At 41.2% G+C, this 25,353-nt stretch overlaps 1 protein-coding gene across 1 annotated transcript in view; it reads right to left on the reverse strand.

The window, feature by feature from the left end:
* The window catches only part of KCNJ6 (potassium inwardly rectifying channel subfamily J member 6), a 270,830-nt gene extending 246,802 nt beyond the window's left edge, over nucleotides 1-24,028 (reverse strand). Inside the window, exons 1-2 of the mRNA XM_046003617.1 lie at nucleotides 23,948-24,028; nucleotides 23,096-23,136 (exon numbers count right to left, since the gene is read on the reverse strand). The gene's annotated coding sequence lies outside the window, so the exon portion shown is untranslated. The remainder of the gene's footprint in view (nucleotides 1-23,095; nucleotides 23,137-23,947) is intronic.
* Between the last annotated feature and the right edge of the window lie 1,325 nt (nucleotides 24,029-25,353).

Consider the following 25,353-nt stretch of genomic DNA (forward strand, 5'->3'; position numbering starts at 1 on the left):
GTCACTCTGATCACAAATTCTGGTTATCGTATGAACTTGGCTTTGGTTTGCCATCTACTAAATGGGACACCAGCATGCACCATTCCTTACTGCGCTCTTGTGAGAATCAATCAGCTTAATGAGTGGGACATGACTTGAAAATTGGTGGTGAACGGGTTCTACCACAAGAATGTTTTTGCTCAATGTCTGATAATAATTCTTTCTTCATAACCGGGCTGGCCTGTGTGTCTGACTGGCTCCAGTAGGCATGGGTTCTCTTGGCTGAGAAGGCCCTGGTCCAGTTTCTCCAAATATCCTTGCATCCAGTTAGGTTGGTTGTGTGGTCAGTGAATCAGAGGATTAGCGATGGCTCTTCTCTTAGGTGCTGGGGAAATATATAAACAGGTACAGTCTTCTAGAGGGCAGTTTGGTGAACTGTGACAAGAGCTTTAAAAACCATGTACCCATTTACCCAGCAGTTGCTTTTATATACTTTATACTAATGAGACTTTCTGATATGGCGTGCGCAAGGATGCAGTGTGAGTTGGATGTTTATAATAGCAGTGTTGATGACAACAAAAACAGAAAACAACCCACCTGTCTAAAACAAAGGATGTGCTAACTACATAATAAATCAGGGACATCAGACAGGGGCAGACAGGGACATCAGTGAGGTGGCTGAGGGGCAGGGAGTGAGGCTTGCAGCAGAAGGAAATGAAACCAAGCAAACGTACCAACACTCCCAGTTACTGACTTGGAAAGAATTAAGGATATATTATCAGTTACAAAGGCAGGTAATGAAAAGTGTATAAAATGATCCGATTTTAGTTAAAAACCATAAATAAGCCCATGTATTTACCTTATGTGCCGTTCCCTTTCCGTTTTCCCCTCCCTTCTTCCTTCCTTAACTCCCTGCTTGACTCCCTGCCTTCCCCCCTCCCATTTTTAGCTTAGTAGAATTCTCACATTTTTATACATTGTGCATAGTTTAGTTGGACAACAAATAGGGGAGAAATACGCGGGTAAAATTAATTCATGGTAGAGATCGCCGTTAGTCCGTCTGTATAAGCACAGACTTCTTTCATGTCACCATTTATTTACCTTCTAAAGTAGCAATAAACATTTCTTGCTTTGTAGAAATGTTAAAACAATAAGAGTCTTAAAACTGGCAAGTTTAAACTTTCAGAGAAAGAGAAGTTTGGTTTCTAGAGGTCAGGCCAACCCAAGATACACTATCAGTGAATTTCCACTGGTCTTCCCCAGGGTGAATCTGAAGGCTGCCGCTTGCATGGAAGCCACACATGCAGGGTTATACAAGCAAACACGCCGAGAACCCCCCATCCATCCACGTCTGCCTAAACACATTTTGAGACTCATTTGTGTTCACAAGGTTTAGTACTGATGTTGTTGTAAAACTTTAAAGGTTGAACGTACTTCAAGAATGGTGTGTTCTGGTTTTTTTTTTTTTTTAAGATTTTATTTATTTATTTTAGAGAGAGAGAGAGCTGGAGGAGGGGTGGGGGAGGGGAAAAGAGAGAGGGAGGGAGAGAATCCCAAGCAGACTGTGTGATGAGCAGAGCCCAATGTGGGGCTTGAACCAGGACCCTGAGATCATGACCTGAGCTGAAATCAAGAGTTAGATGTTTAACGGACTGAGTCACCAAGGCGCCCCGGGAGTGTTCTGGTTTTAAGTGAGTTATCTGATTCTCTCTTCAACCCAGGATTAAACAGAATTTCAACCTAGGATTTCTAGGATTTCAAGCTTATCTGTCAAAGATCTTTCTAAGCCATGAGTCCACCTCCCTATGTTGATGAGTGAGCGGGGCTGGGACAGTTCATTCATTCTGGTCTGGGAGCCCTTGGTGTCGCTGAGGCATTATTTGACCCATAAAGTTATTCCTCCTTTAAAGGCTTACTGATGAAGCTTTAAGTAGCACATCCCTCCCTGTATACTTGACATTTAAAAAAGGGTCAAATCATTAAGTTGCTTATTATAATTTTCCATATCCTCTTAGAAGCAGGGGATAGGAAAGACAGCTTGCTAATTTATTGCCTTTCTCCCTAGAATCATCCCTTTTTATGAACCTGATATAGAAAGAAGTTAAATAGCTCATCTGATAGAGCTCAGTGTCTGTTAAATCTCATTCTACCATGTGACTCAGAGGTAACTCCAGTCTTTCGAGCTTCTTGAGGGGAAATGTGGTTGTGGTGAACGTCATGAGGGCTTAGGTTTTGAAGATCTTCAAAGCAATCCAGAATATAAATACCGATACAGACAAGTCAGAAACCAGTGACCTGGAAATGACTGAACTCCAAAGTTTTATACGACTCAGAGAAGTACATGTCACTCACTTTGCCCCATCTCAAACACACTTTCTTTCATTCAAATATTGCATTTGAGTGACATTTAAAATAGATGTTTTCACTGGTAAAGGTTTCCAAGGGAAGAAAAAACTTTCCCTCTTATGTGTCCCCTCTGACCTCCATATACAGAATTTGGGCATTTTATTTCTTGTTCAGTGGGTTCTTGCTGAATTTTTAGAGATAGCTACAATCAGATTACACAGAATAATGTAATCTATGTTCGTTTAAAAAAAACTTTGTTTTTTAAAACAATTTTAATAGTGTCCAACAGCTTCCTTGGAATCAGAATGTGGAGGCATTATAAAAAAATTACTCAAACACCATATATTGAATGGCTTTTTGAGGAAACTCTTGGGGAGCAACACAGAGGGGTGCAGTGATGTCTAAGACTAACCCTTGTTGGGGAGGAGGTTTGAGCCCAGCAGAGAGATAAGCCAGCAGGTACACATCAGCTCGTGTAGACAGCTGCACGACAAGGCCCATAGAACGGTGCCACAGCGACATGGAGAAGCTCAGGTGAGGGCATGACTTCGAAATTTGGTAGCATCTCAGATTTAGTGATGTGGACATTTCACTTAAGAAGCCACTGGTTGATCCTTTTGGTTTCTCTGAGATGACAGCAAAAAAATGATGCTCCCTTCCTATTAAAGCAAATTTAGGGTGTTAGATCCTCTGATCTGGGCACATATCAGAGGGCTCTTTTCTCTCTCTTTTCTTACTAGAAACAACTGTCCATTTCCCCTCCCATCACAATCTGAGATCCTTCTCTTATGCTTAAGGCCCTACTCCACATTTTCCCTTTCTTTGCCAACTCAATAGGATTTTCTTGTCTTTTCTCATGCTATTGGTCATTTATAAACTCTTGTGGGTGCTATAAAGCGTGAGGTGTTTTGATCTGTTTTGTGGTTGGCATATGAGGCACAAATGGCTCAGCCAGGTGGCCTATGTCTAGAACTGGGTGTGGGAAGAAGCTAGGATGGTGTGCAGGGCTTTTCACCTAGGTGGGCGCTCTGTTTCCCATCCGTCCTGTATCCAGGGTCACTTTATTCTTGCAATACCAACAGCTCCTCTGGAAACTTAACAAGGAAAGAAGGGACTTTAGTGCTTGAGTCCAGATTCCTTATATGACCAAAGGAATGAACTACAACAGTAATTTCAATGGCAAGAGCTTGGGCAGCTGAATGAAGATTCCACTTCTCACAAAGACACTCAGGGCCCATCCTCAGTGCGAAGATCCTCCCCATACTTCTTTAACAGTAAAAGGAAAATCTACTTTCCTAGTAGTACTACTACTAAAAATCTACTTTCCTTTAGTTAGAGGTAACCAAAAAAGTTCGAGAATAGCTTAACCATAGCTTATTTTAAGAAAATCTTATTAACTGAGTAACAAAAATTGGAAGTTTATTTGAAAATGATTAGTGGAATTTAATTAAATTCTCCTATCCCAGGCTAGTTCTATGGGTCACTATAACCCCTGTATTATCTTCTCTATCAGCTGCTCTAAAATCCAGGTTTTATACACTTCATGGGTGAGCTATCATGGAGGATTTTGGTATTGTTTTGGTGATTATTTATAACCAGGAATTTTCAAGAGAGATGTACTTCCTGATCTGGGAACCCCACATAATTACTATTATTATCCAGTGCCCAATATAACCTCTTTGTTCTCCCCACGATAGCCAAGTTTCACAAAGATTCAGCCCTGCTAATTTCACATAAACTTCACTGATGCACACAATGGGAACAGAGAATGAAGCCTGTTATCTCCATGGTGCACACTAAATAAACTATTTCTCTGAAAAATAAAATTCATTGAGAGAAAGATATTTTAGCTCGTTTTTATTATTTTGACACCTCATAAAAATGTCTTCCCTTATTTTGCAGTTCTGGATCTGACCCACATCTCATATTGTGCTGAAGTGGGTCATGCCGTTGAGGTTATTCCTAGACTAAGGCAGGTCCATGTAAATCCCATTTTATGTTTTCTCTTTGGTGGCAGCTCAGTGGGAGCTCCAGATTAGTGACAGGTACTGAGAGGATTCACCTAAGACTCCACATGCCTTGAGCCTCCATTCCTGCCGTTCAGAGCCAGGCTAATTCCTCGGGGACTTGATAAAGGGTTAAGTGATTTTTACTCCATGGACAAACAAAATGTTGCAGTTTGACATACAAGATTGTGAACGACTATCGGATGAATATCAAGCACCCCTAGTTTTGTAAATGAGAAAGGAGTCCTGTCCCTTCTCTGCTCCACATTGATATGGGAAACAAAGGCAGAAGAAAATGTATTAAATTTCCTTATGACCTACAGACCACTGTCAAGTCCTTGAAACAGGCAGAGTGACCTTCCTCTAGGGACTCAACTGCTTTGATGTTAATACTTTGCTAAGGGCAAAAGACAACCTTAGCCTGACCCCCAGGATCCTATAAGACTACTTTAACATAAAAATTCCTTTAGAAATTTCCTTTATCTCTAAACCCCCCAAGCTATGTGTTGGCAATCATCCCCCAAGCTATGGCCCACTGATATACATCTGAAGGGCCTCATGACTAAGGTTTTATTATACAGTAATAAATGACTTATTCCCTACCATAGCTAGCCCCCTCAAGGTCCTGGAAACCTTGCTTCCAAAATTCCTTTGAGATTTACACTATCCCTAACCCCCTCCCAACTTGAAAGTATATCATGGGCCACTACTCATGACCTCAGGGCAGCTCTTTCTGTCCACAGGTCCTGTCCCATGTTTTAATAAAATCACCTTTTGCACCAAAGACATCTCAAGAATTCTTTTTTGGCCATTGGCTCTGAACACTAATGTCTTTTCCTACATGACATATCATAAAATAAAATGGTCCGTTCACCTTCAGGATTAACAAACATCCTATTTGTAATCCTTGGCATCCCCCAGGGTGCTTCAGGAAGGACAAATCCCTGAAGACATGCTCTTCAATGCCACAGCCCCTTGCCTGCACATGAAGGTAACAAGTGGCAGCTCTCTCTCAGTTATTCGCCTCAACACTCCACACCTGGACTGTGGCCACATGTGATCCCTCTTGGTCATAGAGTGCGATGGCAGAGCTTTCTTTGGGCTGAACCCATCATCAGCCTGGTCTCCCAGCTCATGAGGGATCTGATTCGGCCACTAAAGGTACTAAAGTGAGGTGATTCTTCTATTGCCAGTTTATGACTCTGAGCATATTCTGGTCTTCTTCCCTTCCTGTCAGTGTCCAGCCATGTCCCGATCCCACTGTTTCCACTCAAGTCCACCCTGCCCATAGCTGCCAGATTAAAAGCTACTGTGTGTCCTCCCTGCCCCCCAGCCTCTAATCAAAGCAGTTAATGTTCAATGATCTACAACTTCCAGTTCTATGCCAAAGCATGGCTCCCTGTTTCCTCCCTGGTGTGCTGGACCATACCTCTGCCAGATGAACCCTCACTGCCAGTACTCCCTGGATACACATGGAGTCCTTGTCTGGAAAGCCCTCTTCCCATTTTCCCATCAAAACTCTACTTCTTACAAGACTCCTCACATTCCACCATATCCTTGGATGATTCCCTACTGACAACAGTCTCTACTTAAAGTCCAGCATTCTCTTGTTTAATGCTATGCTTCTTTGTGTTGTACAGTGTTTCACTGATACTCTTGTCTCCTTCAAGTCCAATGCCTCTGAGGGTTGGACTTAGGATTTTCTTTTTTAAGAGAAAATTTCCTTCCCATTTTCCACCTCAGTCTTCTTTACCCAGTAGATACTCATTAAAGATTTGCTGACTGACTGGTGCAAGGAGCCATGACCATCCAGGGTGCAGCCATTAAAGGTCAGTTTATGGAAATATGCAGATGGTCAAGAAACGTTTTAAGTAAAAGTGAATGTTACATAACTCTTATTATTCTTCACTTGACTGCATAGAGGTTTGCCATGGTAATCCTTCTATTCAGTGTTTTGTAATGTCGCTTTTCTCCAGGGTACACCATTCTTATTCACTGATGGTGTCTTTTATTCAAAGGATAATAGATGAGACTATTAATTTACAATAAGTACTAGAAAACTTCTGCATGGATTAACTGGAATTCCAGAAGACTAAGCAGTTTATTTATACAATGAGAGCAACAGAGAAGCTCTTGCTTTGTGTCCATAATCTTTGCCACTTAGTGTGATTGTGCGTATTTTATCTGTTGGTACAAAAGCCTATTGTTTTTGTCTTTTTCCTCTAGGCTTTGAGTCCAGGTTAGGTCTGCTCATGGGGTGGAAGATAAGGGCAGGCATGCCATGTCTCCAGCTGTGCAGGCCTGTCTGAAGAGCAAGCTTATTTTTTTTTTAACTATGGGAAAAACCCTGTAAGAGGGAGAAATTTGAGGAAAAACTCTATGATTCCTTCTCAAAGCAAATTTGAAGAAAATCTAAGGCAGTGCTTGTTAAATGTTACTGTGCTTCAGAATTCCTAGAGGTGATATTCAAGTGGTTGGCCCCATCCCCAGAATTTCGAATTCACGGGGTCTGGGGTGAGCTTGAGAATGTGTATTAATAACTAGTTTCCCTGGTGACCCTGCTGCTCCTGCAGCTTCAGGGACACACTTTGGGAACCACTGGCCTAAACTGACTTCTGTCAGATGTCATCTCAGACAGAGATGGTCAGTCTCTGTCCAGAGACTCACCTGTGGTCAGAGAGGAGGCAAGAGTGATGCTGGTTTGGGGTTCAACACTCCTTAGCTGTTGCTAAGAATGGGAGCCACCTAATTCAGCCTCCTTCTCAATGAAGGAGTCCCTTTTTTGACAGCACACCTATAATGGGCTCTTTATTTGCCTCCCTATTTGTGTCCTCTCTGTTTAGATACTTCCCTGCTGTCGCCTGGACACACCAGGTGGGCTGATGAAAATTCAAGGCGGTGTGTATATATTTAGTATTCACTGGTGAGATTTCAGGATATAGCTGAAAAAGAAGAAACCCATCCCTTCTTTGCTATTACTGAAACTGGATTTTTTTGGAGTGGGAATTCTATCTTACTAGCATCATATTTGGCACATAAGAGATGTCCACAAATCTGAAATGTACTCTGGCTGATGTGTCATGAGTCCCAACTTCGAAAAGAACATGAGGCTATTCACAAATTAGTTCAGAGCACTGTGAGAAGCCTCCAAGAGCTATTTCATTCCCTGTATGTTGACTGAGAGTAGAATTGTATGGAAAACATAAAGCAGAGGGAAGTCTTTCCTATGGGTGAGGAGTTCAACAGACCTCCTTAGTCATGTGATCACTATGTTCCAGGCTTGCTCTCACTGACCACACATTTCATGTATGGACCAAAGTGTCCTTTGGCGAAACAGAACTTAATTCTTTTATAGAGAAATGGCAGTTCCCCAATAATAAAGCCATGGCCACGTAGAGTGCTGAGGTCCAGTGTGATATGCTGACTGACCTGAAGGTGGTTACCACTGTCAGGAGAATTGCAAGTATCTTGTGAGGCAGCGATTTCAAAAGACATGCACTCCAGTGCCATTTCTGGGTTCCCCAGCTTCTTCATGCCTTCCAGCGATGGGCATTCACAGCTGTGCCAATGGAGAGGGCAGATCCTACTGCCTCTTCCCAGTTCTGACTGCAGAAGATTATTTTTTATGTGTCACTTTGTAGCTTCCACTACTGGGTCCTACTTGTATTTCTTAGAGCTTATTAGAACCCTTCTAACTCTAATCCCTCCTTTATCTTAAAATCTCAGGATACCTGAAAACAACTCTCATGCCTCCCTACCCCTGCGTGTTCTCTGGGGGAAGCATCCACAATTCCTTCATCTTCTTCCCACATGACATGGTTTGGACTTGCCTACCAGCCTGATTACTCCCTTCTGCACATGACTGAGTTGGGTCATGTCCACTTTAAGTTGAAATGAAAGGAGGGAGTAGTGGAATATACCTTGAAAACACTTTCTTCATTAATCAAAAGCTCTCCTCTAAGACATTATTCATGTTAGGATAGCAAGAAACTTAGAGTGTTCAAAAGTTCTCTAATGTGGTATAGCTGCCCCACAGAAGGATTAGCACACATTAGGGATAGTCATTATTCCAGGTTGGTGACTTTGGGCCCTTCGTGAATGGACTTTGGCTCTGTCACTCACACTGGAGGGTGGGGAATGAGGGCAGCTGGAAGCTTCATGAGTTGTCACCATGTTTCTTCTGGCTCTTTCTCTCATAGCTTTCTTATACTTCTCCACCTAATACTTATCTTTTCTAGATTGTGTCTCCCTTCCAGGGAGAAGGTGCAGATTTTAGTTTCCAAGGGTACCTGCTCTCCTGGAGGGAAGCAGGAATTCTCAGAGACGACTTACAAATTACATGAAGAAAACACAAACTATTGTTATGTTAATTCACCCTAAACTTAGAGCATGTGTCTAACCTACAGATGTTTTTGAGATTCAAGCAAAATGCAAATTGCTAGTCAACAGCAAGTTTGAGAGATTGGAAGATGGCATCTAATTCTTGAGCATTCTTAGACAGGATGTGGATGTAACTGTTAGGATCAGAAACTTGCTCCCAAGCAAGGGCTGTGAAGTCAACGCTTCTTTGTGTCTACTTTAATGGCTCAGCTACTAGAAATCAAACAATATAAATTTACATTTCTTTTGTAAGCATCCGATACACCCATTCCAAAGTAAAAGACCCCAACTAATTTATTAAAAAAAAATACTCCCCTGAAGAATGAACAAGAGCTCAACAAAATACTGTTTCCACCTCGGATTTTTTCACCACTGGGACAAATCATTTGTCCTGCCCCACTTTTTCCTGACCCACACTAGCTATATTTCTTTGATGCCAGACACTGGTATTAAAATAGTCAAATCGCTTACTTGTGGAGCATAAGGAATAACATGGAGGACATGGGGAGATGGAGAGGAGAAGGGAGTTGGGGGAAACTAGAAGGGTAGACGAGCCATGAGAGACTGTGGATGCTGAGAAACAAACTGAGGGGTTTGGAGGGGAGGGGGTTGGGGGGTTGGGTGATCCTCATGGTGGGTATTATGGAGGGCATGTATTGCATAGAGCACTGGGTGTGGTGCATAAACAATGAACTCTGGAACACTGAAAAAAATAAAAAATAAAAAATAAATAAAATAGTCGAATCAGCATAGTTAGCATTAGATATCAGGATGCCTGGGTGGTTCAGCTAGCTGGTTAAGCATCAGCCTTTGGCTCAGGTCATCCAAGAGTCCAAGGATCAAGGATCCAAGGGTCCTGGGATCAAGTCCCACAATGGGCTCCTTGCTCAGCAGGGAGCCTGGTTCTCCCTCTGCCTGCTGCTCCCCCTTTGTGCTCTCTCTCTCTGACAAATAAAAAAACAAAACAAAACAAAAATGGGTATCTATCCAAAGACTCTAGTATGCTTACCCCACCAATGTACTTTCCTCCCGGACACAGAGCTAAACTACAATTTCCAGCTACCCCTGCAGTTAAGTACGGCCACAGAACATGGGCAGAAGTGATATATGTTACTTCCAGGCCTGGATCATGAAGAATCTCCTGTGTGTGGTTCCTCTATGGTACCAGCCAATTAGGTTTACAAGAATGAAAATAACCTTCTATTTTGCTAAACTATTGAGATTTAGGGATTTTCTATTATAACATCTATCTAATTAATACAATCTACATGGCCTCACTGAGGACCGCATTTAATGCCACTTTGTAGCAAATGAATAACAGCACCTATTATTTATCAAGTGCATACTTTGTGCTGGACATGATGCTAGGAACTTTACATTATCACATTAATCCTCAAAACAGCTCTGGAGTAGACACTCTTATTTTCATTTTATAGATAGGCAAACCAAGAGATTAAAGAGGAGCAAGGTCATGTAATGAGTGTAGTGGATTATATAATTGTCCCCAGTTATTGACTTCCCTCTTCCTAAGAAGATTATGTGTCTGCACCTGCTGTTATATGTAGGTGCCTCAGTGGGAGACCTATGCATCTCCATCTCATTGTCCATCGGCATTGGTATGACGCATGACCTGTTACTGGTCCATGGACTGTGAGTGGATAACCTGAGCCATCCCTGAGCAGGGCTTTTTAAGAGTCATTGCTTAATCTGGCATTCTCCTTCCACTCTGAGGCTAGCATGGAATGTCCCAAATCAGACTGATCTCTCAGCTTGGATCTCAGAATGAGAAAGAGACAGGAGTGCAGGGCCATAGAAGGGCCATAGCTGACCAGCAAAGGTATGCAGCTTGAGGGAGAAATAAAGCTTTGTGTGGTAAGCCACTGGGATGTTGAGATTGCTGTTACTGCACCAAAGCTAGGAAAAGCTGACTAATACTTAGAGCTTGATGCAAATACGGTTAGTTAGATGCCAGAACCTGTTCTTCATCACTGAATAACACCTCCCAAGCACAATGTCGCATTCACATACATTCCTGTTAGATGATATGAGGAAAATTTAAGCATCATAAAAAAAAATCAACTCTCATCCTGGGTAAGGAGAAAGTGGATGCCTGTAAGTTTAAAGAGGAAATTGCAACAGCACCAGGATTCAAACTTTATTTATAGATTTGTCTCTCACTTTGCATGTAATATGTTCAGATTTAGTGGCACAAAATAATTGTTGGCAAGGACGTGGATCTTTTTATCCATAGATCCACTTACTGGTGAATTTTGTAAAGTGTTCACACTAGAAGCCACGTCTCTGTGACCAGGAATCTGACTGGTGGTGAATGTCAGTCAAAAACTGTTCTCTAAAGGAAAAACCAGGACTGTATGGTTTCTGGTTCTAAGCACATAGACCGAAGATGCTTGGGGGCTTCATCTGACCTGGATAAATCTGTAGAGACATGATTTAAAGAGCTATTTGTTAAAAATGTGGGGTTAACATCATACATTGTAATTAGAAAAGTTGCTTGATGCCTTAATGCATCCAGACAAGATAAAGATTTGAATGGTCATTTGAACACGATGCAAAATCACTCTCTCAAGATTTGTTTGAATCACTAGTCAGTTCAGTAATAAATAAACAAATATCTACAATTGATTAAGAGGCATGGCTAGATCAAAGCTACAGACAGTTTAGGGAATACTGAATATTCTTTATTCTTTTTAAGATGACGTTGCCCTAAGAGCATAAGAACCAAGATGGCAGCATGTGAAGATGGTGAACACACTTCTTCCCATGGACACACCAAATCTACAGCTACATATGGATCATTTCCTTTTGAAAAAAGATTTCGAAACTAGGTGAACTGCTTTCCACAACAAGGAATAAAAGGACCATATTAAGATGGATAAGAGTCAGAGACACAGTCTTGAAGAAACCCCCTCCCCCACCTACTCCCCTCCCCAGTGCAGCAACACACAGTGGATAAGGATCTTACCAGAAAGGTATTTCTTTTTGAGTGAGAGGTGGGTGCCCCACATTAGGCAACCTAACCTCCGGGAGCTGTACCAGAAAGATAGCCCTTAGAATGTCTGGCTTGGGGAACAATCAGGCTGATGTCTGGAAGTCCCAAAGTGCTATAAGGAAACTGAGATTCCCCTCTTGAAGGGCTGGGGTATGGTCTCAATCACTCCAGACCAAGCATAAAGCAGCAGTTTGAAAAGTACCAAGATTATATGTGAGGGAGATTCATTTGCTGATCTGGAGACATCTGCTAGAGGGGCAGGGCACAGTTGAGATGTTCCCAGGAAATGAAGATGCTGAGGGACACCATTGTTGCACACTCCCCCTAGCCTGCTAGTACAGGCAAGTGGAATCAGACAAGGCACCCTCCCACTAACTTGCTTGGAAGGGCAGAGTGAGCTGCTGTGTTGCTTGCTGAGACTAGAGAGTGCAGGCAGTTGCAAGACTCCCTTGTTCCCTGGCTAGGGCTGGCAGTGCTGGTGGTCACAGCATTCTCCTACTCCTAGCCTAAAGCCAATACGTGCACTCAGAGAAGACACACTCTTGCTGCACTGCTGAAGCTCACAGGCTTGTGCAGACAAGACATTTTCCCACTACCTTTCTGAAACCATTGAGTTTGCTTGACAGTACAATCTCCACTGCCTTGCGAAGGTCAGAAGGCACATTCAACCCACACAGGGGACACTCTTTGATCACCTGACTCTGGTGGCCACAAGAATTGGCATTCCGGAGCTCTATAGGACTGTAACAAGTAGGAAGATAGTTCTTGGTGGGCCACCATCCTAGGGTACTGCACAGACAGCAGAGAAACACTTCAGTCCTCCTGTGAAAAGGGCCTATTTACTGAAACCTGGTGCTTCAGTCTGAGAGACAGGCCTCATGTTTCCTACACATCCAAGGGGCTAAAAAGGCATACCCAGGGAACAAAAGCAGAGAGACATCACCATCATGCACTCCCTTAGCTTACCCACAGCTCAAAGAGATTTCCTGGAAAGCTTATACACTTGTCTGAAGGCCCAATTTTTGCAACTGTTGCTCAGTGGAGACTTCCAGATCTTCTGATCTGGAGGCCAACAGGGATTATGCTTGTATTCCCACAAAACTGTATATATTTACATATTGTAAAAATGACTACCTGGGGTCTGGCTTCCAATTAACTTCAAACTAGATGTTAAACAGATTCTTCCCCTTAGAACACTGACAAATCTCAGTGCATCCTCAAGAATAGGGGCATATCAATAATAACTCAGGCAGCTTAGACCATCACAAAATTTCAAGAAACAACCAAGAGCTAGGACAAGGTTGAACAAGAAGGTTTATCATCTCCATACAGCCACTCCTTCAGGCCTGTGAGAGGTAGCTATTTGGCCTAATACATAGAAACAAGCAGTCAAACAAAATGAGGAAACAGAAATATCAAGTTTATTCAGATTTGAAGGAGAGAGAGTTTACTAGATAAGCAAAAACTAAAGGAGTTCATCACTACTAAACCAACCTTATAAAAATATTAAAGGGACTTTTTTAAGCTGAAAAGAATTGGCACTAATTAATAATAATAAAAAAACCCCACAAAGTAAAAACCTCACTGGAAAAGGTAGATATAGTGAAGGTAGTGGATTAATCACTCATAAGGGCACTAAAAAGGTTAAAAGACAAAAGTAGTGAAATTAACAAACTACAATATAGTTTAAGCGATACTGAAAGTAAAAAAGATATAAAAAGTGACATCAAAACATAAAACATATAGAAGAGGAGTCATGTGAACACATGAGATGTGTTCAAATTTAAATTGTTATCAACTTAAAATACTGTTTTATACATATATGACAGATATGAACTTTATACATATATGACATATGAACTTCACGGTAATCACAAACCAAAACTTAAAATACACAAAAGAAATGAGAAATGAATCCAGCGCAATGATAAAGAAAGTCATCAAACCACAAGGGAAGAGAGACAGAGAAAAAAGGAACAGAGAAGAACTACAAACCAGAAAACAATGGACAAATTTGAAATAAGTACATAACTATCAATAATTACTTTAAATATGAATGGACTAAATTCTCTAATCAAAAGACATAAAGTGGTTGAAGGGATTAAAAAAGATATCTATATGCTACCTATAAGAAATACACTTCAGAAGTAAGGATGAACATTGACTGAAAGCAAGGAGTTGAAAAAAGATACTTCCTGGAAATGGAAATGAAACTAAAAATCAATTACAAGAAGAAAGCTGAAAAACCTATAAACACACTGAAATTAAACAATATATTTTGAAGAACTACTTGGTCACAGAAGATGTCAAAGGAGAAATGCAAAAATACTTGGAAACGAATGGAAATAGAAATATGCCATACTAAAATCTATGGGATGCAGCAAAAGCAGTTCTAAGAGGTAAGTTCATAGCAATATAGGCCTATCTCAAGAAGCAAGAAAAATCTCAAACAATTTAAATTTACTTCTATAGGAACTAGGAAAAGAAGAACAAACTAAGACCGAAGTTTGTAAAAGGAAGAAAATAATAAAGATCAGAGTGGAAATAAATGGAATAGAGACTAAATGACAATTTTTAAAAAATCAATGAAATTAAGAGTTGGTTCTTTAAAAGAGAGAAACAAATTGACAAACCTCTAGCTAGATTCACCAAGAAAGAAAGAGAGAGAGCTCAAATAAATAATATCAGAAATATAAGAGAAGTTACAACCAATAGCACAGAAATGCTAAGGATAATAAGAGACTACTATGGAAAATTATGGAAAAATTATGGAAAAAATTATGGAAATTATGGAAAACAAATTGAAAAACTTGGAAGAAATGGATACATTTCTAGAAATTTACAATCTTCCAATATTGAATAAGAAGAAATAGAAAATCTGAAGAGGCTGATTACTAGTAAGGAGATTAAATCAATAATTAAAAACCTCCTAACAAACACAAGCACAGGACCAAACAGTTTCACTAGTGAATTCTACCAAACATTCAAATAAGATTTAATACCTATCCTCAAACTCTTCCCAAAAATTGAAGAGGAGAGAAAGCTTCCAAACTCATTTTGCAAGGTCAGTGTTACCCTGATACCTAAACCAGACAAGAACACTACAAAAAAAAGAAAATTATAGGCCAATATCCCTAATGAATATATATGAAAAATCCTAAAAAAATGAGCAAACCAAAGTCAACAATACATTAAAAGGATCATACACCAAGATCAATGGGATTTATTCTAGGGATGGAAGGATGGTTCAACAACTGCAAATTAATCAGTGTGATAGACCACATTAACAAAATGAAGGATAAAATCAGATGATCATCTCAAAAAAATGCAGAAAAAGCATCTGATGAAATTCAACAACCACCTATGATAAAAACTCTCAACGAAGTTAGTATAGAGGAAATGTTCTTCAGCTTACTAAAATCCCTGGAAATAAACTTAACTAGTAAGGTGAAAGACCTGTACACTGAAAGCTATAAGACACTGATGAAAGACATGATCATGCACTTCTCCAATGAAGACATCCAAATGGCTAACAGACCTATGAAAAAATGTTCATTGTCATTAGCCAGCAGAGAAATTAAAATCAAAACCATATTGAGATAACACCTTACACTAGTTAGAATGGCAAAGATTAACAAGACAGGAAACAAGAAATGTTGGAGAGGATGTGGAGAAAGCGGAATCCTTTTACACTGTTGGTGGGAACCCAAGTTGGTGCAGCCACTCTGGAAAACAGTGTGGAGATTCCTCCAAAAATTAAAAGTAGAGCTATCCTCTGACCTGGCAATTGCAGTACTGGGTACTTACCCCAAAGATACAGATATAGTGTAAATAAGGCCCCAATATTCATAGCAGGAATGTCCACAATAGCCAAACTGTGGAAAGATCCAAGATACACCTTCAACAGATGAATGGATAAAGAAGATGTAGTCCATGTATACAATGGAATATCACTCAGCCATCAGAAAGGATGAATACCCAACTTTGGCATCAACATGGATGGGACTGGACGATGAAATGAGTCAAGCAGAGGAAGTCAATTATCATAAGGTTTCATTTTTCTGGAACATAAGGAACAACATGGAGGACATTAGGTGAAAGAAAGGAAAAGTGAAAGAGGGGAATTCAGAAGATGAGACGTACCATAAGACACTATGGACTCAAAGAAACAAACTGAGGGTTTTAGAGGGGTGTGGGATGGAGAGATAGGTGAGTCTGATGGTGGGTATTTAAGGGCATGTATTGCATGAAGCATTGTGTGTTATAGGTAAACAATGAATCTTGGAACACTACATCAAAAACTAAAGATGTATTGTATTGTGACTATCATAACACAACAAAAATTTTAAAAATTAAAAAACATCCTAAAAAGAAGCACTAACTCAAAGGGATATATGTATATCGATGATTATAGCAGCATTATATACAATAGCCAAATTATGGAAACAGACTAAGTGTCCATCAATTGATGAATGGATAAAGAAGATGTGCTTTCTATATACAATGGAATATTATTCAGCCATAAAGAATGAAATCTTGCCATTTGCAACAACATGGATGGAGCTAGAGAGTATTATGCTGAGGAAAATAAGCCAGAGAAAGATAAATACCATATGATTTCACTCAACTGTGGATTTAAGAAACAAAACAAATGAGCAAAGGGAAGAAAAAAGAGAGAAGCAAATGAAGAAACAGACTCTTGACTATATAAAGCAAACTGATAGTTACCATAGGGAAACTGGGTGGGGGGGATGGATAAAATTAGGGGATGGAGATTAACGAGGGCATTTGGTATACTGAGCACCGGGTGTTGTATGGACTTACCATCACTATATTGTACACCTGAAACTAATATTACACCGTATGTTAACTAACTGGAATTTAAATAAAAATTTAAAAATAAATAAAAAAGAAATTAAAAAGACATAAATAAATGCAAAGATATTCCATGCCTGTGAGTTGGAGGAATTAATATGTTAAAATGTTCAATAACCAGAGCAATCTACAGATTCAATGCAATCCCTACCAAAATTCTAATGACATTTTTTATAGAACTAGAACAAATAATTCTAGACAATGTTGGGAAAGAAGAACAAAGCTAGAGGTGTCATCCTCCATGATTTCAAACTATTCTGCAAATTGATACTCATCAAAACAGTGTGGTATTGTCATAAAAACAGACATATAAATCAAAAGAACAGAACAGAGAGCCCAGAAATAAGCCCTCACATCCATGGTCAATTTGTAAGAAAAGAGGCAAGAATATAGAATGGAGAATGGACAGTCTCTTCAATAAGGTGTTGGGAAAATTGAAGAGCTACAGCCACATGCAAAAGAATGAAACTGGACCACTATCTTACAACATTTATAAAAATCAACTCAAATTGGATTAAAAACTTGAATTTAAGACATAAAACCATAAGACTTCTAGAAAACATAGGCAGTAAGCTCCTTGACATTGGTCTTAACAATGTTTTTTGGATCTGCCTCCAAAAGTGAGGGAAACAAAACAAAAAATAAACAATAAGACTATATCAAACTAAAAACTTATGCACAGTGAAGGAAACCTTCAACAAAATGAAAAGGCCACCTACTGAATGGGAGAAGATATTTGCAAGTCACCTATTCAATAAGAGGTTAATGTCCAAAATGTATTTAAAAAGTTATATAACTCAATAACAAAAATCGTCTGGTTAAAAATGAGCAGAGGATCTGAATAGACTTTTTTCCAAAGAAAACATACAGATGGCCAACATGCACAAGAAGAGGTGGTCAGCATCACTAATCATGCGGAAATGCAAATAAGAACCATGTGCCAATCAAAACGTCTAATATGATTAAGACAAGAAATAATTAGTGTTGGTGAGAATGTGGAGAAAAGGGAACTCTTGAGCTCTGTTGTGGGAACAAAATAGTACAGCCACTATGGAAAACAGTACAGAGCTTCCTCAAAAAATAAAAACCAGAACCACTATAAGATCCAACAATTCTACTACTGGATACCTATTTGAAAAATCCAAAACTCTAATTTGAAAAGACATATACACCCTTTTGTTCACTGAAGTATTATTTTCAAAAGCCAAGATATGGAAACAACCAAAGTGTCTACTGATAAATGAATGAATAAAGAAAATGCGGTGTATATCTACAATGGAATATTACCTAGCCATAAAAAAGAATGAAATCTTATCATTTGCAACAACATGGATGGGTCTTCAGTGTATTTTGCAAGCAAAATAAGTCAGACACTGAAAGACAAACACTGCATTTCACTTACATGTGGAATCTACAAAACAAAACCAACAAAACCTTGTCACATAGATACAGACAAGATTGGTGGTTGCAGGGGGTGGGGATGGTTTGTAGGAATCAACTGGCTGAACGGGATTAAGAAATAAAACTTTCACTTATAAAATAAATAAGTCATGGTTGTATAATATACAGCATGGGGAATATAATCAATAATATTGTATTAATTTTGTAGCATCATAGATGTTAATTGAACTTACTGTGATGACTGGTTCACAGTGTATACAAATGTCAAGTAACTATGTTGTATGCCTGAAGCTAATACAATATTATACATCAATTACACCTCAGAAAAAAGAAGATGACATCATCCTTCTTTATTTGAGAGAAATAACTTTGTGTTATTAATTAGTGCTAATAAAATGGTATCAAGTATGTGTATATTCTAGTACTTTATCAGAGTATCATTAGAGCACTAACTATACTTATGATGACCTCTTCTTTGTTTAAGGATCCTAATTATTTCTAGAGCTAATTATTTAATATACATTATAAAATGTATTATCCCATATGGTTGCATTTTATTTTTTTATCTCCCCGAACACTCAAACTACAACTAGAAAGAAAACCTTAATTCGACAAGTGTCTTGATGATTTTTCAACTTAACTACCAATTTCCCTTTAATTGATATTAAATTTAATAATTCTGAAAAAAATCCAGAGTGAATCAATTCTCCTTTAATACTTAAAATGACATTTGAAATAAAGGAAAGAAACAATAAATGCCATCTCAGTAAGCTATAAATCCAAAGTTGTTTACATTTAAACATCTCAGTTCCAAGAGCCTTGAAGTCCTATTACAATGAGTTAAAAAACAAACAAAAAAATCCTTGGTTTCAGAAGTGTCATTGCTTTAATGCTGGTAAAAATATAGTAACCTTAAATGCTAGCCTTTCCCCCTAGCTTTCTTCCCCTTGTTCTGATGCTCTCTGGTCTCTTTCCCTTATTAATCTACATATTCTTACATATCATTTGTCAGAGTTATTGAAAAAGGACTTCACCTTGCCTACTTGCCCATATTGATAAGGAGGCTTTATCTTATTTCCGTGAAGATTCACATAACCAAGATTCAACCTTTGAAAAAAGCAACACTTTCTACCTATGAAAATCAGTGAATGGGGTTAAGCTTCAATAAGAGCATATTATTTATTTTTAATTGCCAATAAATTTTTTCTATTGCTTATTAAACAGCTCTTCTGATGTCTTATTTTCTTTTATCCTGTAACGCAGATATAGTTTGTAAGATGGGGGAAAATTTGAGAGTGAATTAAAACATTTCTTTATACTCAAAGGAAATAGCCTATATAAGTCTTATGTATTAAATAAAGACCTGGGTCATAAAAGTTAATATACATTATTTACTGATGCTTAGGAAATACCAGGGTTAGGTGTCAAAATTATTTTTAAAATATTATAAAAAGCTTCCAAGTGCACGGGGATCAATTTTAAGTCTCCTTAACAAATCTTACTTGAAATGGGTAGACTAATTATTTTGGAGTATGCCATTGACTGCCATTAGGGCATAATGATGCTTTGATTAGCAATTAGCCCCCCAAGAAGAAGAAGAAAGCAAGTCCTAGTTTGAAAAATTAGCACCAAATATATGAACATAGAATCTACCAGAACTGAAGATAATTGATTAAACAATTTTCTATACCTAGATCATTTATATTCCCATCTTTTTTTTAATTCATGAGAGAAATTGAGCTTTAGAACTCACAAATACATGATAAATGATCTTTTTAATGGAATGACCTATATTCTTGTATGGCTTTATCTTCATAACTAATCTCTACTTCTCTTCAGCTGATAATACGAGATGGAGAAAAGCCAAGGTATCATAGCTTCGAGTCCTAACAGTACTCCATGCATCATTTCTCTCTACTTTAGATAGGAACTCTTTTTATAAATTACACCATGGGTAAACTTATCAATATCCATCAGGAACTGAAATGGAAGAAATAGTGTAACATCTCATCTTTTAACCAGGTTTGGAAGAGATTGCTTCTGCCTTCAAAAGAGATCAAGAAAAACAAACAACAACAACAACAAAAAAAAACTGGAAGGTATGAGCACACTGCTTTAACCAAGTCCTGAGTGCTCTGCTCACATCACCTTTAGAAAGCAATGGCACAGCCACAGTTGCAAAATCCAGCAAAGAAAACCAGGATTCCTCTCATTTGGAGAGAACAAAGCAGAACCAGCTCAAGACTAAACACAAACACACACATAAGGGCATCCTCAAAAGAGAAAACAACCCAGTGTATTGTAAAGGCACTCAGTATCTCCAACCAATTGTCAAACTTTGGGCTCTGCAATTCAAACCGTGCCTTGTTTTTTTAATTTTTTTTATTTTTTTTAAAGATTTTATTTATTTATTTGACACAGAGAGATCACAAGTAGGCAGAGAGGCAGGCAGAGAGAGAGAGAGGAGGAAGCAGGTTCCCCGCGGAGCAGAGAGGGGCTCGATCCCAGGACCCTGAGATCATGACCTGAGCCGAAGGCAGCGGCTTAATCCACTGAGCCACCCAGGCGCCCCCAAACCGTGCCTTGTAACACCTGGATGCTATTCACAAAAGCAGTTTATTAGAAATGTGACTGCACCCTCCTCTACTATTTTTCCTCATCTGTATTGGGGGGCCTGAGGGCTTAAGACCAAAGATGAGGACAGCAGGACAGAGACCAGCTTTGCCCCAGGTGAAGCCAGAATGGCGAGAGAGACTTACCTGTTTTCACTCAATGAACGCTGAAACGGAACTTGAGTGATAATAAATCCTCCCCTCTTGCAGTTTCTTCCTTGTTTCTATTAAGAGAAGTGACTCCGTCTCGTCTCCCAGTTTCCTATGCCCTACAACCTTGGAAATGTAGCTGCCCTACTCACATGCTGCCTTAAAGATACACTTACTGCTTCTCACCTCACTAGCATACTCTCTTCACTTTGCTGGAGCTCGTTAGCTCTTTCAGAAAGTCTGTCAGGTCTGGACAAAGAGTATTTTATTTCTCTACCCTCCAGGATCTCAGGACCCCTAGAAAGGATTTGGTTAATGGCTGTCTCACTGACAGGGTACTCCCAGAGTCTTTCTGTCATCTAAGCCCAACAAAAAGTACAGAGGACTGTGAGAGGGTAAGACATGAATGGACGCTTTTGAAACCAAAGGGTCTTGGCTGAAACTAGGCAACTCTCATTAGGGACTGGTCTGGTGTGCGTGTGTGTGTGTGTGTGTGTGTGTGTGTGCGTGTGTACACACGTGCGTGGGCGCACCACACCCCTTTGCTCCCCTAAGGACAGGATCATTCTCCATTATCAGTTCAGCTTGGATCTTTGGCTGCTTCAGTGTTCTTGGTTTTGAATAGTTACTCTGATGCACCGCCATGCGTGAAATGGATGATTTGCAAGCTTCTCTGTCCCACGCAATTCCGTGGATAATCAGATATCCAGATTCTGCACGGGCAAGAGAACCGGTCATTTACAGAAAGTGATCGCTTCTGTCACCCAAGGAGCTAATAATATTCGCAGGGGTAGTCAACTGGGAGGTGGGAACCTGGAGCTTGTGCTCTGGCCTTGGTGCTGAATCTGAAACCTGCTGCCTGAACTATCTCCGTGGCCTCCGGACAACTTTGTGAGGTTTGAGTGGTTGCCGGCCAGTTCTAGAAGCCCCCTTGCGGGTGGCGGGCACGAACTTGGGCACTGCTGATATCCTGGGACCCTCCACAGAATACCTGACTGGCTTCTTTCTTCGCCTGAAGCTGGGAAAGTTTTGTCCAATGTTTTTTGTTGTAATTGGAGCTGCCTTCTCCCCTCCCACCTGGGTCGCCATGGAGACTCAGCTCTTTCTTTCTCCAGGCAAAATGGGCGAAGCTTTTTAGCTATGCCCTGACTACAGCAAGCCCCCCTTTTTTTCTAATCAGCTCCTGGGTATCCCACTCCCCTGTTTTTTTCAGCAAAAGGAAGGTAGGCAGGGTGAGGAGCCAGTAAGGATGTGATATTACAGCCTATATGGTGGGGGCTCCCCGGAACCATCAGACTTTGGATAAAAGCAAGCAGGAGACACTCTAAACATATAATGAATTTCCAACTCCTAAACACAGTTTTTTCCCCCTCCTTTCTCTCTCTTCCTTTTTTGGGAGTGGAGGCGGGATTCTTTGGAAAATTCTGGTATTTTGTTTCTCCATCAACCTCACCCCATATCTGTGGCTGTTTCTATTACCATGTTTCCTCCTTAAGCATCTCTCCATATTGAGGTTGGTACAAGAGATATACCTGTGGATTGACCCAAGGTTTTATCGGGTTTGGGGAATACTAATGTTATTTCTGTTAAAAAACTAATTCAGGCTTAATGTCTTCATGCAAATGAAAATATACCCAGGAGGAAGCCAGTCAGGGGATTAGTCTAACCCCCTACATGCCATAAACATCTCATTTTATCTGAAGGTTTCTTTCCCCTTCCAGTTACAAAACAATTCAGTTTACTTCTAGGGAGAGCTTCCTATTCACTGTTTGTAGCCATCATATCACATCCTTGGTTTTACTGATAGACAACAGTTAGAAGTTATTGTTTCCCATTTTCTGCCGGTTTCTCCCCACCCCTCACTTTCCCTTTTCCTCCTTCTCATGTTCTCTGTCTCCGTCTCTCTCCTCTATGCAAAGAACAAGGATACAGCTTTCCATAAAGACAATGGACTTTTCCCAACTGTAAATGACTACACCACAAGCCGCCCCTACCAGTTAATCAGTGCATTTCTTCTTTGCCAACGTATGTTGAAAATGATGTCTGCAATGACTGCCTGGGTTTCTCTGAGCCCTGGGCATGCAGACCCCCTCCTCTCCCCGCCCCCCTTGCGAGTTTTCAGTTGCTAATGAAAACCCTATGAAACAGATTTCCCTTCCGTTATGTAACCGGCTTCTCCCTTGCCTTTCCCTTGACTTGGGCATCATGTTTCTCATCAGCGTGGAGCATGCAGCGACGGAGACTGGGGAGGGGGAGGTGGAGACCCGAGGGCACGGAATGTTTTGCCCAGATTGATGCTAGCTTCTCGCCTTCGAGCAACTCAGCGCACCGCTTACCTTGCTGCGGACAGGGTGGTTTCACTCAATCATGATCTCTTCTTGGAACGGAGCAAGATTTGATAATTGAGTACACGATGGATGGGAGGGGAGAAAATAAAAAAAGAAAAGGAAAGACAAGCTGGAATCAGATGGTCAAATTTCACATTAGCCCCGGGAGGCTGTTAGTGGTCTCCATTCTCCTGGCGGTGCACCCAGCTCTGGGTCTGGCTTCCCGGTTCCCGCGGATCCCCACCCCTCCACCCGCCCAACCTCTCCGGCCAGGTGCGGCCGTCTGCAAACTGGCTCCCTCTGGCAGCGAGCGGAGAGGAGGGCTGGGCGCGGGGTCACAGGAGGGGCGGAGGGGTGTGCGTCGGGCAGGGACGCGGGCGGCAGACCGCTGGAGGGAAGGGGGAAAAGGCAAGAGTGCCCGAAAAAAAAAAAAAAAAAAAAAATCCCGGCTGGGAGAAAAGTGATGGGCCACGCAGAGAGACGTCATGAAAGCCGCAGATTCAATGAATGCTCCTCAATTCCAGCGGACGGGCTGAGCCCCGCTGGCCGCGCACGAACCCGCGCGGCTCCGTGGATAAAAGCGAACGCAGCGCCGCGTGCTGGAGGAAAGCGGCCACACAGTGTGTTCCGGAGAGGCAGGGGGCAGGGACGCGGAGGGGAGGAGCGCGAGGTCAGGAGACGCCCACCCACCGCGCATACCCCTCCCCGGGTTGGGGCGGAGGTGGGGGACACTCCACCCGCCCCTTCCCGAACCCGAGCCGGTGCGGGGGCGACCGAACCAAACCTCACCCCTCCAAAATGAAGCTGGAGACGTGGGGACGCTCCACGCTAGGGGACTTTGGGGTTAGCCTCCGTTCCCACCTTTCCTCCTCTGCCACTAAGTAAGTTATTCCCGGAGAAGAGCCTGGACAACAGCAAAGAGCCGAAGCTCTGGGATCACTTTGTGTCTGCTGCTTGGAGGGGCTCCATCTTTCAGGTTTCGTGAAAGCACCAGAAAGAGGGTCTTGCCTCTTCTCCCTTGTGCGGAAATCACGCAGTCAGCCTGGACTCAGGAGCTGGAGCACGCAGTGTGCGGGTGGCCAGGAGGGGTCGCCACGAGCCCCTGGGGCGGGGTTGCCGGTGCGGGGCCGCGCCCCGCGGGGGGGGGGGGGGTCGGTATCCCGTGGATCCCCAGGAAGCCCAGTCCGTGCTGTTCACAGCAGCTGGGGTCGCCGCCGCTGCTCCATCCCACCACACCCCGAGTGTTCTTGGGGGCAAGGGACACTGACCTTTTTCATGCATAACCCAGCTTGCCTTTCAAGTTGATTTTGTCAGGATTTGGGTAATTGCCTACTCCATCCTGTCCTTTGATTTTTAACTTGCTTCGTATTGTTATTCCAGAGATCACCTCACATAGCTCCCCTCTGCACACCCTCTTTTTCTTATGGTCATCACAAACAGTATTTCCACGTTTCCAAAGCTTTTCCACAACTTGCTTCTATCTCTGTAAGCTCCACTCTTTAATGCCATCTTTTCCCTGAGCATAAATTGATTGACCACTGAATTTTAGGAGCAACGAGTACCGCTGACTAGTAATATTTTTACAACAGTTTCGTTTCTGGCACTTCTTTTGCCACTTTACAAAGTGGTTTTCCTCTCATAAGACGCAGAATTTCTATCTCCAAGATGACCGTATTCCAGAGAAAGGGTTGGTGGAGACCTCTTATTTCCAAGATCATTGTATTCTACATTTATGCATTGTAGTTACACAGCAATTCAGCCCTTCAAGAATGCTGTCTGCTTTCTAAAAATGACTTTGGTGTGGAGAGGTGTTTGCCTTAATTTGCATCGACGGCTATACACAAATCAACCATGCCAATCGGGCACACAGCCTGTGAGCCGGTATTTGTTGCTGATTTTCCCTGAGAGGTTGTGATCTCGCTTGCCCTTACTTCCTTATTAGGATGGCTAATATGTGATTTTTATGCTCCATCGTGCTTACCAGATCTAGTCATTGTCTTAGAGATAAAGACAAACAAAGAATGAGTGGGACTCCACAGTCCCTGAGGAATCCCCAAGCAAGTATGAAAGAAGCAGGATTTTAGTGGAAACAGCCGTCCAGCATTAAAGGAACAGCTCACACTGACTCCGGGGAGATGCTCTGGATACGCTTGCTAATTTTGACTAGATACATTTCTACCAACAGAAGGATATCTCAAGATTTATTTCTTACAAGACCTCAGACTAAGTAGGTGAGTCCAGAGAGAATAATATCCCCCTTTTCTCCC

Source organism: Meles meles, chromosome 4, assembly GCF_922984935.1.
Source record: "Meles meles chromosome 4, mMelMel3.1 paternal haplotype, whole genome shotgun sequence".
NCBI classification, from domain to species: domain Eukaryota; kingdom Metazoa; phylum Chordata; class Mammalia; order Carnivora; family Mustelidae; genus Meles; species Meles meles.